The sequence below is a fragment of the Amphiura filiformis genome, chromosome 8, assembly GCF_039555335.1.
Source record: "Amphiura filiformis chromosome 8, Afil_fr2py, whole genome shotgun sequence".
Classification (NCBI taxonomy): domain Eukaryota; kingdom Metazoa; phylum Echinodermata; class Ophiuroidea; order Amphilepidida; family Amphiuridae; genus Amphiura; species Amphiura filiformis.
The window spans coordinates 1,729,007-1,737,037 of record NC_092635.1 but is presented as its reverse complement, the minus strand read 5'-3'; the positions used below and the strand labels follow the sequence as shown (position 1 = coordinate 1,737,037).

Here is an 8,031-nt window from a genome sequence, read left to right as displayed (position 1 = left end):
CAGTAAACATTCCCAAACCAGGCAACCCGGGGACGACCCCAAGCGACTGGGACCCGCGACGAGTCCGGCATCCACACAAAGCCACCAAATGAAAAGAGACACATGCAGCAGCCGATAAGCCCACCCTCCCGATATGGATGTACACATTATTACAAGATGGAAATCTGCTCAGTGACCCCTACCTATCTTTTACACCCCTCCTCCGCGGGCCACCCGAACCCAACCAACCCATCCAGCAACACCCCACGCCCACCCACCAGACCAACACAAGCCATGAAGATAGATAAAGTTGGTCACTGAGCAGAAAACCGAGACAACAAAAAGTCCTGCTCTTCAGTACTGTTATTCACTAAATAATTTTTCAAATATTTTTTAAAAGACAGTTGTGCCCAGGGGCGTAGCAAGCGGGGGGGCAGGGTGGACCAATTCCATGGCCCCAAGGGTTCAGGGGCCCCGAGCACAAAAGCAAAAATTCAATAAGGGCTGATAATGGAGATCAGGGCCGAATTAACCATTGGGCCAGATGGGCCTGGATCCAGGGCCCCAAAATTGCCCTATGCATCTTTCTTTTAACCCCAGTAACAGCATGTTTTTTTGCCAGAATAGGGCAAAATTGTTCAACTGTCCACGCTTCTGGCACATTCAAATACCAAAATTCATGCTGGGGATAGTCTGAAATTGAATTTTTTTGCTTTGCACGCAAATGTCCTAGTAACATTGGAACAAAATATGTTAGTCCCCTCTAGGCCTATGTTATCGTAAACCAAAACTTGGCCACTGACTTGAGTGCACATGCCTCCGCATGTGAGTTTGGGGCTCCACATTTTGGCCTGGCCCAGGGCCCCATAAGGAAAATCTCGCCTTGGTTAAAAGAGCCTGTACTGTTCCTTGTTCATGGGCCCCCGATGTTCTTGCTACGCCCCTGGTTGTGCCCCCTGTTCCAATAACCTTGTTATGCCAGTCACACCCACACAAAAGAAATGGGCTATTCAAAAAAATAGATGCACATCCCCCTACAGAGGAATTTGGATTTCTGGACTTTTTTGTCTAGTTGTGAATGTTGGAAACCCAGGCTTTTTTTTTTTCCCTTTTTTTTTTTCAATTTGAGAGCTCATGTTTTACATTTCCGTGATTTTCCATTCATTTACCGTAATTGCATTATTTCCAAGCCCTTTCCTCTGACTTTGGCAACTGGAATTCCAGTCATTTGCAGAAAGCAAACTTGGAAATGCAGAAATTTCTTGTATTGAAAAGTTACTCCTCTATAAGGTGTGTGCACTTGTTTTTTTTTGTTTAGCCCTGCCCAATCGCCATCACATAATCTCCCTTTATGATTTTTTTTTTATTTTTTTTAAACAGGGCTTAGCTACCTAATTAATATCAAAATCACAGCAATATTGCAAAAAAAAAATAATATATTTTTCAATTTGTATTTCAAATTTCGAATTGTAAATGTAAATATCTGATCAAAATGTTACACCCCCACAACTGTAACCCAGATATTTTTCAAGCTGTCCCAACATGTGGAATTATTTTACTGGTCAAAGTACATAATGTTATGCAGTGCATGAAAATTTGCTATTTTAATGCAAAAGTTCTACAGAGTTGACTGTGTGTTATGATATTCCAAATATCCAACTTCCTCTTTTCTTTCTTTATGGTATTTATTTACTTGTTTTTTTCCCCACTCAAAATTTTCCATCTCAAAATTTTGCCACAAATCATCATGACCCCTGGGCCTGCACTGTGGCCTGTGGTAAAGCTGGAACAACTTTCTTTCATTAGACAAAACATAATCACATTTTCAAAATAAACAATTCTTGTCTCTCTGTTGAATGCAGAATAAATACACACCCTTGTCTCTCTGTTGAATGCACAATAAATACACACCGCATATTTTCTTACTTACACAATTAAAAAGAAAATTCAATGTTTATAGCTTTATAGACGGTTATCACAACCACATTGTTTATGAGTTGACTTTATGGTACTGAGAAGAAATAGTTCTTTCCCAGAGTTCTTTTTGAGATTGTTGAGTTGTTGGCAAGTGAATAGGTGGTAGTACATCACGATGTTGGCATCATCAGGTTTACAAGCTTGAATTGGGTCGAACATGACGTTGACTTTCCACATCAGCAACTGTAAAAAATTTGTAAACACAAAATTAAGATGTAATGCTAGAAATTTTCAGAGAGGCTTGTAATTTTCAGAGAGAACCTTAGAAATCAATTCTTTGTATGAAATGAAGTTAATACTCAGTAAATTTGTGAGGTGGTTGCCCTAGCTAAATGAGTCAATTAAATTCCCACACATTTATTGGTTTATTGTTTTCTTTTGGAAATGTGCATGACATTACAGGGATGTCATGATCAACGGGTTTGATTTGTGTTGTTGTCATGGTTATGCAGAATGTGTTTTTTAATGTAACTGATTTGTGGCTGTTTGTTTTATGCCTTGTTTTGGTGCATTTTTATAACACACCCAAAATATTTATATTTTGGTAACTGTGAATAATAAATTGTCAGTAAGATAACTGAGAGTCCATCTTATCAAAACAATAAAATAACATAAAATTGATAACATTTATTTTTCTTCATGCATTTTGGGCGGGGGATGTTGTTGTTGTTATTTTGTATGTTTTGGTTTTTTTATGCATTCCTGGACAATGTAATGCTCCATATCTTGACTTGAAGATTCTGCTGAGTGCAGAGTGGTAGAATAACATAAAAATTTTGAAGTTGCATAAATTCTTTAATTTCTTTAATTTATGATCATAGAGAATTGAAAGTTACACTTGAAAATTGAAAAGGAATTTTAAAAAATATGATGATGCGGGTGTGGACAAGAACCTAAAAAAGCATGTTTTATTATTATGCAATGTATGCTCTTACAGTGTATATTTAAAAATTATAACCCAACTAACCTGCATAATCATATCTGCATGCAAAAATAACTGTTACATATCCATGGTTTGCTTCAGCATCTGCTTGCATATTGGTAATACATGTAGGTAGCTTGCATCAATATGGTGTCTGTCTGAACCCTTCTTAGTGCATCAACAAGTTTGTCAAATATTTGGTGAAGCTTCCGTGGCTGGTTCATCTTTTTTAACTGTAGGAAAGGGTATATAAAAAATGAAATGTTTAAATAATCATCAACGCCAAGGGCTCTATACCTCAATCACCCAAAATACCCATTATACAATTTCATCAGGCTGTGCTCATCAGTATACATGTAGGCTAGGTAGGAATTTCTATAAAAATAGCCCCATTTTGGTCAATTTATCAATATTACATGGTGTGTCACCATATATATTTATACCAAAAGGCAACAATTACCAAAATGTCAGTATTATTACTTTGATTTAAAAATAAAAAATGGCGGAGCACAACTACAATATGTAGGAACCATGCACTGCAGCCATTGCATTGATGGTATTGGCTGTCTGACTGATATACTTTGAAATGCAAACAAAAATCTATCACAGGTTCATATGAGCACTGTGAATCCAGGAAATGTATCACCAGAATTTGCACTGACTGCAAAAATGTTTGAAATCTGTGCTTTGTCATTGAAGGGGCTACCCTGAATAAAGAAAGTTTATAAACAAATGATAGTGTGTTTGATCTTCTGTGTTGGCTCCACCGCAGGACACAGTACGCAGGACGCAGACACTGCCTTCCTCATATATAGTCATGAAAGCTGTAGATACTAGAATTGAGAAAAGTTAAGAGTCAACCCTGTGCAAGTAATTAGCGTCAGAGTTATTCCAAAAGAGAATAAGGATTAGCATTTTTTGCAATGCCTGTAATTTATTCTGCTGATGTTTAAACCGGGTGTTTAAATTTGGATGAAGTCTCCTTTGATACATGTATTAAATGTATCTTTGGAGCAAAGGTTGCCTACATGTTAATCAGTCTAAAATTCAACCAAAGTGCAATTTTAATAGCAACGCGTTTTGATCATAGCATGTATTTTGCCTTGGACGTGCATGAATTGGTCCCTATTCAAATTTGTCAAATTGCCTTGGATTGGCTGCCCTCTGCATGCATCATCGATTTCTTCCAGATTTTGGTGGCAGTGGACTCTTTGGCAGCACCATGGGGGGCAAGTGCCCGAGGCAAGTACCCCCAGTCAGAACTCTTGCCCCCTAGTAACTAAAAAGTCAAAATTACGAAAATTGCCACTTTGCAGCAATTTTGCGCAAAATTTGTTGATTTTGCCCCCTGAAATTCACTTTGCGCCCTATGCCCCCTGAAAAATATATTCCTGGTGCTGCCACTGATTGGACTCTAGCCTCCAATGTGAAGGCAAGCTATCATCAGTCTGTGGGCAAGGTAAGAAGTTACTATAAGAGGTGTAAAAATATTACGACAAATAGGCAATTATTAACATGTTTAAAAAGTTCAAAAACTGTGCAGTTCCGGTATTGCTATTCAATTGCGTGGTGCATTGGGTGACATGTATTTTCATTGTCATTTGCCTATAATGATGATAACACACCCCAAAAAAAGCATTGTGTCTGAAGATTTCTGAAGAAACAGGAGCAATTTTCAAATTCCATTTCTGCATATATAGAGGAAGGCGCCATATTTAGCGTTAGCTTTTGATATTTAATTATTTTCTTTAGCCGGATGGAAAATAAAGAAAATAATTAAATGCCCAAAGCTAACTTTAAATACTGCACCTCCGCCTTAAGGGGGTATACACCCTGGCCAATTTTGTGCATATTTTTGCATTTTTCTCAAAAATTATAATGCATTGGTGACAAGTAAGATATTTATATTATAGGGGCAAGGGCTACAACTACATGTAAATTCTGCAACTCAAGGCAAGTAGTTATTGATTTATAATGATTTATTGATCAAATACTGGTTTTCTCTCATTTGTGACTTTAACTCCACAACTGCTGTCTGTGCTGAAATAAATTTACCAGTGCAGTAGTTGTAGTCCTTGCCACTATAATATACATATCTTACTTGTCATCAATGCCACGGGATCAATGCGCTATAATTTTTGAGAAAAATGTAAAAATAGGCACAAAATTGGGCAGGGGTGTACATGTAGTACCTCCTTAATGCAATACAGCAATACTGGTCAGCAGTACTACTGCATCAAGTGCAAAACTGGAACCAGGACAGCAGGCGAGGTCATGTGCAAGTAATAATACATGATTCATACAAAAACGCTATGTAACAGCGTGTGTGATTGGTTGCATGAGAGCTGGGAATAAATTAGGGGTTCATTCATATATTTTCAGGACTAAAACGCTAAACAGCTAAACAACCGTTCATACATACTCGCTATATAACGGCGCGTGTGATTGGTCGAGAGCCGGGCATAAACAGCGTTTATGCCCGGTGGCCCGGATGTGCGATTGCAGTGGTAGGGAGAACGAACGAAATTTGTGGTTTTTAATGATGTTTCTTATTTATTTTTTGTTAATATTTTGATGAAATAAGAATCACAAAATGTTCTGGTATGTATGAGCACGGGTTCATTCATATATTTTCATGACTAAACGGTTGTTTATGCCCTCGGGCCGCTTGCGGCCTAATCTAGTCATGAAAACATGAACCCGTTCATACATACCGGAACAATTTGTGATACTTATTTCATCCAAATAATAACAAAGAATTATGAGTAACATTATTAACAAATATGATTTTCCTTACATTTTCCCCACCCATAAACTGTGTTTATACATCCGGTGTCCCGGATGTGAGATGGCCGGTTAGGGAAAATGATGGAAAATCATGTTTCTTAATTAATATGTTACTTGTAATGTTTGTTTGTTATTATTTTGATGAAATAAGAATCACAAAATGTTCTGGTATGTATGAGCAGGAAGCGCCCTTGGGCATATAGCCATAAACACTGCCGTTTAGTCATGAAAATGCCAGAGGGACCGAATAATTGACAATTTAATATTTGTTGCGCGCATACTATATTACTAGGATTCCAATTGAATCAACGCAGCTTTCAATAGCGTGGCGTTTTTTGCGTACACTGCGTGATGTACGCCAGCATGTGCGACTGTGCCTGAGTAAATGCGGAATGAATCCAACCATGCCAACACATAGGTATCCCAGGCAAACCTTTATAGTTTAACCCATTTGCTAGTCAGCGAAATTCGCCGAGACCGGGGCCCAAACACAATGACAATATATGCATATTACATAGAAATTTGAATTTTTTTCGAGAACAGGTCGGTGAAGGAAACCTACATAAATATGTTTTCTATACTTCACTGGACCCAAATATATGATTTTTTATGGTGATGAGCCAGTCGCACATGGAATTTTAGAAGGATTTTGATAGCAGTTCCCCGGCAGTTCCATTAAAAAAAGCTGCTATCGCCTATGAGACTAAGATCTAGAAACACCCCTAAATGCCGTTTTGGGGAATTTTGCTAGCAGAATCCCGGGGTACTCAAGTTTGGTTTTGGTAGGGACGTGCAGCTGAGAATTTGGAAGTAGACCCATAAATATACCAATTTTTCAAGAAATTTGGACCCATTGATATACCAAAAGTCAACATTTTTGGCCGAATTTACCCAAAATTGTCTTAGTTTTTACAAATTTTCCCAAAATTTTGAGAAAATTGTTTGTAAAAAATTTTGGCTAGATTAAGGAAAAATTGGGCTGTTTTCCAAAAAAAATTGAGAAAATTTTGAAAAAAAGGACCCATTCATATACCAAAATAGGCTTAGAAAAAGGGGTCATTGATATACCAGAAGGCTGAAAATGCTACCCATGTTTGCGGCACGTCCCGTATGGTCATTTGTACTGAGTACCCCGGGCAGAATCTTTTGATGAAAGTCAATCTTGAAGTTTGACAAGATGTAACTTTGTTACGGAAAGTGCTATGACAAAAATGTTTTCATTTTTGGCTTTCTTTACTCAAGGGCTTTAATTTGGTATGTAAAATGATGCAGTTTGATGGCAATTTTGAATTCACTAGCATACCTACAACACACTCGTTAGTGTTGTAGTTTGAAAATAAATACATGTACGCAAGTATACGATCGCGGTTGGATCGAGTACAGCTGTTAAGGGGTACTACACCCCTGGCAAATTTTGTGCCTATTTTTGCATTTTTCTCAAAAATGATAGCGTATTGGTAACAAGTAAGATATGTATATTATAGGGGCAAGGACTACAACTACTGCACTGTAAATTTTATTTCAGCACAGACAACAGTTGTGGAGTTACAGTCAAAAATGAGGGAAAACCAATATTTGATCAATAAATCAATAACTACTTGCCTTGAGTTGCTGAATTTACAGTGCAGTAGTTGTAGTCCTTGCCCCTATAATATACATATCTTACTTGTCACCAACGCACTATAATTTTTGAGAAAAATGCAAAAATAGGCAAAAAATTTGCCAGGGGTGTAGTACCCCCCTTAAAGCTGCGTTTATTCAATCAATTGTATCATGCGCTGGCACGCGCGCATGAATGATAATCTTGCTTTTAAAGTCTTGCTTTTAAAATCAAATGATAACAAATAGGAACATTATTTATACCAACCTTCAATTTCGTGATACGTAACTCGTGTATGTATATATCCAGCCAGCCCAGGAAGCTTAAAAATCATACAACGTTCTACACACGGACGGAGGGAGGTTTGTGCACGGTCAGTGCAGTGAGTGGTTGACACTGACTTTGCGTCACTGTTGCTCTAGTCTCAGCCCAAATTATGATTCGTACAAAAACGTCGTTGTCGGCAAATTTTGATTTTACTTCTCTGACGGTCTGGATTGCACTACATCAACTTTATGGGTTTAGATCATGGTTTTTGTTCTTGTCGCCCTCTTTAACTCAGTTTGTAACCATATTGAAGGGACAGAGGTTGCTGGAAAGTAATTATAAGTCGCCCAATTGGGCCCCTTTTGAACTGCGAAAGTCTGCGATCGCAAAAGTATCGATTGTGTTGACAAGCAGTAGTCTCCGCTGCAGCCAGTTTGGTTACGCCCATACGCCCAAACTGGCTGCTGTGGAGACTAGACAAGCAGGTCACTCCAACGAG

At 38.1% G+C, this 8,031-nt stretch overlaps 1 long non-coding RNA gene across 1 annotated transcript; it reads right to left on the bottom strand.

The window, feature by feature from the left end:
* Window positions 1-1,361: 1,361 nt before the first annotated feature.
* LOC140158195 (uncharacterized) lies at window positions 1,362-7,638 on the bottom strand. Its single transcript, XR_011859717.1, has 3 exons — window positions 7,533-7,638; window positions 2,924-3,111; window positions 1,362-2,139 (listed from the first exon to the last, which is right to left on the bottom strand). It is a non-coding gene; the product is annotated as an uncharacterized lncRNA (long non-coding RNA).
* Window positions 7,639-8,031: the final 393 nt, after the last annotated feature.